This window comes from Phascolarctos cinereus, unplaced genomic scaffold, assembly GCF_003287225.1.
Source record: "Phascolarctos cinereus isolate Bilbo 61053 unplaced genomic scaffold, phaCin_HiC Scaffold_4;HRSCAF=312, whole genome shotgun sequence".
In the NCBI taxonomy this organism is placed as follows: Eukaryota; Metazoa; Chordata; class Mammalia; order Diprotodontia; family Phascolarctidae; genus Phascolarctos; species Phascolarctos cinereus.
Window position 1 is genome coordinate 621,228,412 of NW_027555847.1, and position 12,841 is coordinate 621,241,252.

Sequence of the window (12,841 nt, forward strand, 5' to 3'; positions counted from 1 at the left end):
TTGTTGTTTTGTATAAGTCTCAAATTTACGCCTTTGGAGACCAGTATTCCACCATTCATGGTAATGTAGCATCTCTCAAAAGATATTCATATTAAGAAATCAGAAATTTTTTTAGCAGGAAACATGGAATCATTGAAGACACTGCACAGTTCCCCTAAAGGAACTGAGTCTTTTCTCTTCCTCCTACTCAATTTGTAACCCAGTTCAAGGTCCATCTAAAGAGTTTGTGCAAAATGTAAGTACTAATAGACTAGTTCTAAGAATTGTCCATATAGCTATGTATAATGGTCTGATGAATAGGCACGTTTCATCCACTTATTTTGCTTGTTTGTTTATGCATGGGAAGTTAAGCTAAAAACCAAGTGATTACGGTTTGATTACACATCTCATTTTAGAAGCTTTGTATTATTCTGACAATTGCTGGAACAAAATGTCTTCTGCAGACAAAAGAACATGGAGAAACTCATCAATCTCTCTACACTTTGGATTTTGCATTGGACATCCTCCATGACAATGGCAAACACCATTGACAAAAAGATGTAAAGGACATAACAACTGATGAGATCCCAGCAAGGAGGCTAATTGGCAGGACATTCATCGTGGTAAGAAGTTCCAAAAGTGAATACAAGGAAGAAGACAAGAAAGAAGAGGTACTGGCCAAGGGAGAAAAAGACGAAGCTCTCAGGGCAGTTCTTCCAGGTCTTGCCAAGGCTTACTGATATTGAAAGGAGTTTCACATTTCCCAGACATATGCAGGTATCAGACGGGGTCCAGCAACAACAGTATCAGTGAATGCTTCCTGATTTTCTTCTCTCATCTGTGAGATGACCTGGGATTTATTTTGAGCTATCTCAGCAATCCGTGATGGAAATAAGCATCGTCACTCTAAATATCAGAGTATAATTATTTTGGTTTTAATCTATGGCAGTTCTTCTACTCTCTTCTGCTTTCTCCTAGCTTACTACACTGCACACTGGACAGTTCTAAGAAGCATAAAGGAGAGACAAGTAGCCTGAACTGTGTAGGCCTGAGAGTGAGGCACGTGCCAGGATGGTTTGGGAGGGATGATAATCAAGTCTACTGAATTTTATGTTGTTTCTTCTTTGATGTTTTCTTGACATCACAAAACTTGCTATTTTTAATTGACTGCTTGTTCCATTATAAGAAGCCTTAGTGATTTTTCATGACTAGATCTAAACAGGAAGAGTTTCTGTCAAGTATAGACTTTGAAAAGTAAAGTATCTGGAAACAAAATCTTGAGGTGTCTCTTGGGAAGTAATTTGGAAAGCAGTTCTGGGGGACAAACTCCAATTACATATGTATGTGTGCATGTGTGTATATATATATATATCACCCTGTTTTATGACTCAGTTGGTAATTAATCATCAAAGGTTAAATAAACAAAGTTATCTCTGTTATTAAAGTTTTCAGAGACTCATATCATTTTGGTATGGGATTTTCACACATAAATAAAAATAACCAAACATACTTAACTTCTGCACACCAAAGGTCATGAAAAATTTGAATATAACACTGAATACATACAATTAAATGCTGTCAGAGTATTTTTAAAGTAATTGAAAGGAATAAGGAGTTTCTAACTTTAATGACTTTGGTATACATGACTTCATGCCTCCGTAAAAATGAAATAAAAAAGTTCTCAAGGATTTTTACGAAAATACCATGAGTTAAATAAGCATATTCTTCATTCTCATTATGTCTCCTCTTTTCACACTTATAAGGCTTTGAGACCTGGGAGCTGTCAATTTTTAAAACATCTGTCCTTACAAGTAGTGACCAGGCTGCCAGGTAAAGGATGCCAATCTCTGATGGAGCCTGAGTCCTGGGATCTAAGAAATGAGTCAAGAGGTAGTGGTCAGTTCTGATTCAGAAGTAAAATAGCCTTCAGAATGAAGATACCAAGTCTGCTTTGTACCTCTGATTCTCAGTTACGGTGAAACCTCTTCCTGTTGGCAAAGCAAACACCAGACCTCAAGAACAGAGGAATCTGCAGAAATTTTATTCTGTTGTTTGGGAGTGCTAAAAAAAAATGTTATTTGGGAGGAGAGAGGAGAAAAAAAGGAGGAAGAAGGCATTGAACCTCTAGGGAATTCCGGTTTTTGCATGTGCATTAACTTTTGAAAATGAAGGGACCTAATAGTCTAATGTCCTCTCCTGGTCCACCCACCTATGGAGTGCTTATGAATGGAGACGTGCAGTCTTCACATCTTGGCACAAGTGTCCCTTAAGCAATCTTCCAAGAGATTTCACACTTACTGGGCACTGAGTCATTTGTAAAAGCTGCAAATGCATGTGCCAAGAATGTCCACAGGGAAAGGAGGGAGCTTGGCAGGGCTTTGAGAGAAAACCAAGTCGTCATAATTCCCAGCAAAGAAGGCAGCATAAACTCATCAGTTTTGTCTGCATATAGGGGCTCCTGATGGAGCAAAAAGTGGTGGTGTTCCTTAATTGCAACAGTATGTGGGGCGTACAAACATTTCTTGTACGAGTGGAGCCTGAAGTGTGGATGTTCTGTCCTAATGTAAGAAAACACAGAACAAAAAAGAGAGATGTATAATTAAAACTTCGGAGCAGATGACATCTTGTGCATGAGCTGCCTCAGGTGGGAGATCCCCATCTACTTGTCATCAAACACTGTGTTGTAGGTTTAAAGAAATGTCCTCCGAGGTAAAGGGAGCTGAGCACTACAATACAATTCAACAAATAGTTTTTATGCACCTATTTATCAGAGAGGCAGAATGATACATTAGATAGAGAGACAACTTCTAAATCAGAAAGAGCTGAATTTGTCTTGTGTCTGGCGTCTTTGTGATCCTGGGAAAATCATTTAACCTCTTAGTTCCGCAGGTGAAAATTGCAGAGGTCTTTCTGATCAGTGCCAGGGAGGGGCTTTCCATTCAGGGAATACCATATGCTGATAAAATTGCAGGTCTGGATACCCTCAAAATATAAAAATTTAAAAACCCACTTACTGAGACACTGTTAGGCAGGTAAGGGTAGAATACTGACCAAGGGGAATACTGAAGTAGGAGTCTGACAAACCGGAATTCAAATCCTGGCTTTGAAACTTGCCAACAAGCATTTATTAAGTGCCCAGTATTCCAGGCATTGCACTAGGTATTGGAAATACCAGAACAAAAATGAAAGTATCTTTGCATTCAAAGAGCAAGTCATACAACCGCTTCAAACCTCAGTGTTCTTACCTGTAAAATGGAGATAATGCCATTCATATGAGTCTAACACGTTTATTGTGAGGTTCAAAGGAGAAAGTGTAAGTAAATTGTAGAAGCTCTGGGTATCCCCTCCCAAATTCACACAGTGGGTTCTCCCAATGACATTATTCTAGAGTCAAGGTATTCCATGGGTTTGTGGTCACTCAAAGACAAAGAGTTCAGGAGTTCCCACTGATATGTTTACCTTGACTCTGAAGCTAAAGGACAGAATTGGTTTAAAGCTAAGGCATTTAATGAATTAGCTGAGTAAAAAAAAAAGTCATAAAATGTTTACTCTACAAACTTGGGCTACACCTTTCCCCAAAATATAAACCTTAGCAGTGTTAAGAGTAACAGCTAGGTGGCATGATGGATAGAGTTCTATACTTTGAGTCAAGAAAACTTGAGTTCAAAACCTAACTCAGACTCTAACTAGCTATGAGACCCTGAGCAAGTCATCTGACCTTTATCTTCCTCCATTTCCTCTTCTGTACAATGCGGATAATAGCATCTACTTCCCAGGATTATTGTGGAGATCAAATGATACAACATATACAATGCTTTGCAAACTTTAAAGTGATATATAAATGATATTATTGTTACTCTTAGTAGTAGTAGTAGTAGTAGTAGTAGTAGTAGTAGTAGTAGTAGTGGTAGCAGTAGTAGACACATGGGAAACATCTATGAGTAGAGTATAAGTGTGAAGGAGAAAGCCATGCCTCTTACATTGTAGGTCTTCTCATTATGGATTCATACTGCTTTCAATCAAGCCTGCCCTATCCTGGTCTCCCATGGAGTGCAGTGTATACTGAGCATGTATTTTCAGGCAGACCTGTAGTCTTCCTAGGTCATTGTTATCTGCTGGCCCCAAGTTACTACGATTCAATGCTGCTCCCTTGTACTGTGGTTGCACAGATTGCTGTCACTGCCATACACAGTTACGATGAGCATGAGTCTCTGGAGAGATGCTTCCAGCTCCTGTCTTCAATTGGAGTCATATGATAATAGATATAGAGATGGTAAGAGCCTTAAGTCCAAGTGATATAGCTGGTCAGGAACATTAAATGTCATCAAATCCACATTTTATAAATGAGGAAACTAAGACACAGAGAGGTGAGGGGACTTGTCTGTAGTCACAGGTAAATTACATAGTAATTGATGAAGATGGGATTTGAACCTAGGTGTAGTAATTTAAAAATTCCATGGACATAATTTCTGGGTAATATAATCATTTTATTAAAAATGCCAGCATTTTAGGAAAAGGATGGTCATTTGGCTGTCTCTGTCTTAGACCTAAGACAATCATGGCAGTGGGCTCATGGCTTCTATGTCCATTGGAAGAAGGATGTTCCCGAGGGTGGCAATCAACTCTGATTGGTTAACAATTAATGAGAGAATGAATATTATGATGAGGAGCTGAACCTATTCAAATGAACTTTGATTATGTCATTTACTTCTAAGTTACCCCCAGCCTTGGACAATGTATTCAAAGAATTCATCCCTACCCAAACCTGAGTAGACCACAATGACTTCCCCTCCTGGGTGGGGTCTGAAGAAGATTGTCTTTTTATCTTTTTATCAGTAATGTCCTTCAATAGACTGAACTTTCAAAATTAGGACTTTAGAAGAATGGAGGAACTCTGGATCTCCCCAAATCACTGGTCATTAGTAATTGTTTCTCTTATAGATATTCCTAATTCCAAATCCAATGCCTCCATACAGTCACATGCTATCTCTTCAGATGGGAGGCTATCTCTTTTCCACAGGAACATAAGTGACCTCTGCAATTTCTCATTTGTTTTAAAACCTATTGGTTTTCAGTTTTGTTTTTGTTTTTTTTTTCTGCTTGCTGTAATACTTTTAGAAAGACAAAAAAGCTCTTAAACACCTAGTTATCAGACTAAGAGGAGAAAAAAACCTGGCAGTGTCTCTACTTCCCATAAACATGATATCTCTTCTCCTGAGCCTTTGGGGAGTTAAACTGGCTTTCCTTTATGGAAGGATAGTCCTTGTCCTAGGAGCCAAACTCTTTAGAACACATGGTCCCAGCTGGGTACTGGTGTTTTCAGGCTTGAATTTGCTTTTTTAACTCTATGTCCTGGTTACTTGTAGCTGTATCTCTTAGCATCGAGACTACATAAAGGAAAAAGCTGAGATTGTAGGGTAAAGTGAACTTTTTTTCCAAACTCTCCCAATATTCCCACTAAACAACTTTTTAAAAATGTATAAAATTTAATTCTAAGTGAGATAGTCAACAAACATTTTCTTGGACTACAAAATCAACATAAGTCCATTGCAACCAAGAAAGATAATACAAACTTGGTCTGAATTTAGAGAGATATACTGTCCAGATATAGAGTAGCTAGGTGGTACAGTTGATAGAGTGCAAGGCCTGAAGTCAGGAAGACCTGAGTCCAAATCTGGCCTCAGACACTTACTAGCTGTGTGACGCTGGGCAAGTCACCCAACCCTGTTTTCTTCAGGTTCCTCATCTGTAATAATAAGCTGGAGAAGGAAATGGCAAATCACTCCAACATCCTTGCCAAGAAGACCCCACAGGGGTCGTGAAGAGCTGACAACTACAGCAAGTGTCCAGAAACTGGGAGGCTATGATCTCTCTGTATATTGCCTTGATCACACATACCACATCTGTGGTATTATGTTTAGCCCTTGATGCCATGGTTTAGGGAGGCCATTCATAACTGAAGAGTATCCGAAGGAGAGTAACCAGAATGACAAAGGGCTTTGAGATCACAAGGATCAGTTTGTGAAATTTGAGGTTTTTACCCTTCATCAGAGGTAACTGGAGGGGTAGGCAGAGACTAGGACGGGTTAGCTACCTTTAAGTATATGAAGAACTGTCATGTGAAATGAGGAGAAGAGCTGTTCTATTTGGTTCCAGACATTAGATTGAAGATCAATTGTAAAATCCTATAGAGATACAGATACAGGTTTGATTCATCTAAAAACTTCAAAGATGAGTTATTAAAAAAGTGGAATCAGTTGCCTTAGTCTTTCCCTCTATTGCTTTGTTATATGTCTTCAAGAAAAATTCAGGCAACTATTTGAAAAACATATTATGGAGAAGAATCTAATTCTATTTCAGTCTGGACTACATGCCCTTTATACTCCTTTAACTCTGAGATAATGTAGTTGATTGGTTCTATGAATATATTTTCTTCAGTCTTCCCAGAATCCCTTGTTACTCTGTCGTTCCCATATAGCTGGATGCTTAAGTGGATAGACTAATTCCAACTATCATATTAATCACTGGCAACAGCTTGATTTTTTTGGAAATGACATCTTTTGTAACTGTGGAAGCAGGCAGCAGGAAGCATGACCCCTAAGAAATCACAGAGAGATGAAGGAAGGAATTGGGGGAAAAAAGGAACTAGGTGGAATGAGCAGATAAGAACAATTTGTTCCAAGGGCCATGAAGGTGGCTGAAACAGACTCTGTGGAGAGCTTAGAGTTTGGTCAAGCATTGAAGATGCCAAGGTCATCCACTGCATCCTGAGCCATTGACTTTGACTCTGGAAGACAGAATGAGGCTGAAGACTTGGAGCAACTCTGCCTCACAAATCCAATTCACACAGGAGTCAAGACATCATGCTTTGATTTCATTGGCCCTCCTCAAAAAACTAGGAACAACAAAAATTGCTCCACCCTCCAGTCCTCCAGTCAGAGTGGAAAAGCAGTTGAAAGAGTGTTGAGTATCAAAGCTGAGTTAACCTTCTTGGTGATGAATTTTCAGATGATAAGCTAATTCTGAGGGATACATAATCTTCTTGGAGTGAAAACCAAGCAGTGCAGCTGATAAAAATGAAGAAAGAATTTGATTGATATAAAAGTAAATGGAGGTACGAATAAAAAGCAGCGTGGTTCAGTGAAAACAGACATGGATTTGGAGCTAGAAAATCTAGATTTGAATTCAGGATCTATTTCTTATGAACTGCGTGACCTTGAACAAGTATCTCCACCTTTCTGGGCCTTTAATTTTTCTGTAAAGTGAGGGGTTTCACTAGACATTCTCTAAGATTTACTATAGCTCAAAATCCATGAATCTAAAGGGGAATTGAATTTGCACATAGTTTTCTAAAGCCATCTCAACCACAAAAGTTCTATTTGGTCTACAAAATTGTCACTGCTTAATACTACCCCCAACCACCCTCACATCTTAGCAAGCAATATAGCAGAATAGACACACCTAGATCAAAAGTCAAGAAAGCCCTGGAGTCAGGAGGACCTGAACCTGGCCTCAGATACATGACATTCGTTAGCTGTGTGACTGTGGGCAAGCCACTTAACCCCATTGCCTAACCAAAACAAAAACCTAGATTCTCATCCTCATTCTACCAAGTCATATCCTTTTTTTCTGAATTCCTTTTCCTCATGTGTAAAAAAAATGTATTGTACCAGATGTTCACAGAATCATAGATTTTGAGCTAGAAGGTGGCTCAGGGGCAATCTGATAAAACTTGCTCATTTTATATTTGCTGGAAGTGAGGACCGGGAAGGTTCAGTGATCATTAAGTAATAATCATTCAACAAATATGTCAGCTAGGGGTTGTAGCAGATAGAGTGTTGGACCTGGGGTCAGGAAGACCTGAGTTCAAATTTCACTTCAGATCCTTACAAGCTCTGTGACTCTGGGCAAATCACTTAACTTCTATAAAATTAATTAAAGAATTGGACCTGCAGTCAAGAAGACCTGAATTCAAATGTGGATTCAAACACTTACCAGCTGTGTGACTCTGGGCAAATGGTTTAACCTCTTCTAATTTTAGTTTTCTCACCTGTAAAATAGGCATAATACCTCCAATGGTTGTGGTGAGGTTAAAATGAGATAATAATTATAAAACTCTATGTAAACCTTACAGCTAGTGACAATGATGATGATGATGATGATGATGATGATGATGACGATGACGATGATATGCCTACTATGTACCAGCACTGACATAGGTCCTGATAATATAAAGCAAAAGAAAAAAAAAAATAGAATCCCTGCCCTCAAGGGGCTTACATTCTATCTGGGGGACATCTTTTATACTTAATACATAAATGAATATAGCTGGCTATTGCTTAGCTATAAGCAATATGCGTGTGTGTGTGTGCGTGTGTGTGTGTGTACACGCATACTTATAACAACACACACATACATATATGTATATATGTATGTATGTATATATATATATATATATATTATATATAGCAATACATAATAAATGCAAATTATTTGGGGAAGGAAGGCATTAGTAAATGGATAGATCAAAACCCAGGTCTGGTTTCTGAGCTAGTGATCTTCCCACCACATCAATGATGATTTAAAGGTTCTGTTCATCTCTAACGTTCTAGAATTCTATAGCTCTGATGACAATGAATTCCTGCTTTCCATCTCGTGGCTCCTTACATATCCAGCTCCTTTCCCTTTAAGCTATAGCAGAAGGGAAGAGTTACTCTTTAAGTAAATACACTATGAAATTCCACATGAAATAATATTAAGAGCTGATAATATAGTGCTTTAGGGTTTACCAAGTCATTTAAACACATTATTCCATTTGAATCTCAGTAAACCTAGGGTATTAGTATTGCCTCCATTACTCAGAAAAGGAAAGACGGACTTAGAGTCACATTGCTCATGGTCACACAGCACACAGCTAGTAAATATTGGAGGGAGAATTCAAACTCAGTGCTCTACACTTTTCTTCTATTTAACATGTCATGCTACCTTGATATAAACCCATCTACCCATGACAAACAGAAAATGATCAGAAAAGTGAAGCCAAGTATGTTCCATTTCTATTCAAGACACACTTGCCTGAATGCCCATGAGTCTTTTTGATTTTTATTAGGCTCTATGTATAGAATAATAATTTTGAGCTGGAAAAGACCTCACCGGCCATTGAATCTGATCACCTCATTTTGTGGATAGGGAAGCTAAAGACCAGAGAAGTTAAATGACATCCCTAAGTTCTCACAAAAGTAAGGAGCCGAGACAGGGTGTGAAGTCAGGTCCTCTGACTCTAGAACCCCTACTTTTTCCACTTTACCAAATTACCACACAGATGTAAATGTTTATTCATTTACTAAACCCTATGCAAAAAGTGACTTTCATCTGAACAAATCACCAGAATCCTGTTGATATTTAGTGAAAAACAACTTTTGGATGCAGGCCCCAGAAACTATGTCCAATATGACTTGTCATTGGACTGACAACAAATCTATTTCCTGCCAAAAAAAAAAAAAAGGATAATTTCAAGGATCCACTTTGAGTTGGAAGCCCTGGATTGCTGAAATCCTCCATGCCTCCACAGCTGGGAATCAGCCATGAGGCTCCTGGAATGGTTTGAGTTAAGTGCCGACTATTTGTCCTCCAATGCGAAATGGCCACATGCAATCCGACAAGTTTGTGCAGAGTAATTAACAGCAACTGCCCTGTAAAGGCCTGCTCAGTAGAGGGTTACTTGGATCACAATGTCAGCCACATACCACATGAATCTGATACATGAAATGGCCCTGTATACCACGAGGGAGTCTCATACTGTCTACACATTACAAATAGAGCCTGGTATTCAAAAGCACTGGCTCTGGTGACAGAAAACCTGAGTTCAAATTCCACCTCTAACACTTACTACTTGTATGACCCTTAGCAAGTCATTAAACTACTCAGGCTCTATTTTTCCCATCTGTAACACGGGGATAACAACAGGCTCTACTTCACAGGGTGGTGAGGATAAAATGAGACATGTAAAACACTTTGTGATCATTAAATGTTAGATATTACAATTATTGTTACTATTAATTAGTAACTAATTGTTGCTAATTAATAATAGCAACAATAATAACAACAAAATTTCATCATCTATAAAATGAAGGACCCTAATAAAGTGGTACTTAAACTTTTGGGAGTCATGGACTCCTTTAGCATTTTATTACATTTATGTCACAGAACTTTTATTAGCATAGACCTTAAAGGGATAGAGGAAAGTGAAAGCCAGTAATTGTCTGAAGCAAGATTCAAACTCAGGTCTTTCAAGTCCCTTGCTCTTGGCACTATATCACCTAGATAAAAGTGTTTTGCACACTTTAAAGTATGCAAAGGGGCCGCTAGATGGCACCACAGTACACAGAGCACTAGGCCTGGAGGCAGGACGACCTGAGTTCAAATCTAGTCTCAGACACTTATTAGATCTGTGTACCTGGGCAAGTCATTTAACCTTTGCCTCACTTTCCTCAATTATAAAAGTGGGCATAGTAATAGCACCTACTTCCCGCGCTTGTTGTGAGGATCAAATGAGGTAATATTTGTAAAGTGCTTAGCACAGTGCCTGGCATATAGTAGGTTCTTAACAAATGCTTATTTGTTTTAAAGTCATATATAATAGCCATTATTTTTGCCTCCCACTTTTAGAAATATAGAGAGGAAGAAAACACTTTAGAAACCTTAAGGTCCTGTGTAAACGTGAGCTATTATAATAGCTCTTATTATCTCCCAATACGATATACAGGAATTCCATTCAATAAATTATTTATTAAGTCCCTATTATGGGCAAGATGTATATTTTAGTCACAGGAAGAACGCATTCCTTTTCCTTAATATACTTTCCTTCTAATGAATTATAAAGTGAAGATTAAGCACTTACTCCTTGACTCTTTGTGCTCAGAGTTCTTTACCAAGTAAAGTGAAGGGCCATGGGAAAAGGGGAGAAAAGATATGCCAATTTTATTGGAGGTCGGTAAATATTTTATTGCATACCTGCTATTTGTAAGGCATTGTGTAAGGCACTGTGAGGAACAAGAAATCAATAAAACATAATCCTTGCCTTCAGGGAACTTGTAATAGGAAGAGGGGAGGAGATACATTTGAGAATATTACGATTGAATCCATCCTGCAGAGACCTAAGAAAGCTTGAAATAAGAAAATGATCAACTAACATAGTGATGGAAAGGAAAGAATGAATAAAAGAGATATTGTCACTATAATTTGACACATAGAAATGGGGAATGGGGAAGAGGAAGAATTCAAAACTAACTTCAAGGATTTAGGCCTGCTGGGTAGCAAAGAGGATTAGTTTAACATCTACAGAAAAGGATGAATTTAAGAATAAGAGTAAGTGGGGGGGGGAGAAGGAGAAGGTAAGATGCACTTTTGGACAAATTGAGTACAAAGCGTATTTAGCAAGTATAAGGACAAGTGGTTTCTAGTCCTAGCTCTAGCTAGCTATGTAACCTGGTCATTTAACTTCTTAAAGTCTGTTTCTTTCACTGTGATGTGTGTGTGTGTGTGTGTGTGTGTGTGTGTGTGTGTGTGTGTGTGACAGAGAGACAGAGACAGAGAGAAAGAAGGAGGGGGAGAGAGAGAGAGAGAGACACACAGAGACAGAGACAGAGAGAGAGAGAGAGACAGAGAGAGAGGACCAGATGCTGTCAAGGTTTTCTCTCACTCCAAAATTTAGCTTTTATGATGTCCATCTCTTAGTATTTCTAACAAACTGAGTATCTAGGTGTGCCCTCAGGAAGTAATTGCCAATGAAGAACAGGACCCCAGGAGAAAGGGCTGGGCTAGAGATATAGTATTTGGAGCCAAGAGTTTTTACATGATTGCAGGTATACAGCAGAGACCTCCAGCTTTTGTCCTTTCCCCTTAGTTTTCTCTAGTCTCCTGGAGGCACGTGGTTTCAAGAAAATTTTCTTATCTAAGTGCTAGTTACCAGTACTGGGGCCAACTAAGTGTTGACCAGAATTTAAAAGACAAGGAAGATTCATATCTAGCCTCATTAAGAAAGACTTAAGGGTCCTGAGGAAAATTGAGGGCGCGGTGAACCTTGACTACCCCTTAAGGCAGGAAGGAAATGGTAGGCATTCACTCATTCTAATTCAGAAACTCAGAAAAGGGTAGGTAGGTTGAAATGGCCATATGGATATCTGGACAGAAATCAAGGTCAGAGAGACATTTGGGAGTCCTCTGTGTAATAAGCCACCTGAGTGGTTTTAACAGCAAATAGGGTAGAAAGAAGAAAGTCAAGATCAGTGTCTTATTTACTGCCAAATTTAAGGTGACATGATAAGGAAGACAGAGGCAGAAGAGTCAGAAATGTAGGGAAACCACTAGTGTCACACAGAAGAAAGAGGTAACCGGCTATTAAGGAGAAGACAAGTCAACAATCAATAGTCAAGAGCTGTGTTGTGTTGAAGCCGTATTTTGTTCTAGTCTCCTTGACCCCCCCCCACTAGTTATAATAACTTTATAAGTAACATAGTAATAACAGGAAGCAACCAAGAATTCAAGTACGGACTGCTCCAAAGATCAAAAGAGCATAATTTGCCAACTATATCATATATTAGGGCAGCTAGGTGGCACAGTGGATAGAGTGCCAGGCCTGGAATTATGAAGACTCACTTCCTGAGTTTAAATCTGGCCTCAGACATGTACTAACTGTGTGACCCTGGGCAAGTCACTTACCCCTGCTTGCTTCAGTTTCCTCATCTGTAAAATGAACTGGAGAAGGAAATGGCAAATCACTCCAGTATCTTTTCCAAGAAAATCCCAAACAAGGTCATGAAAGAGTCAGACACAACTGAAAAATGACTCAACAGCCATAACA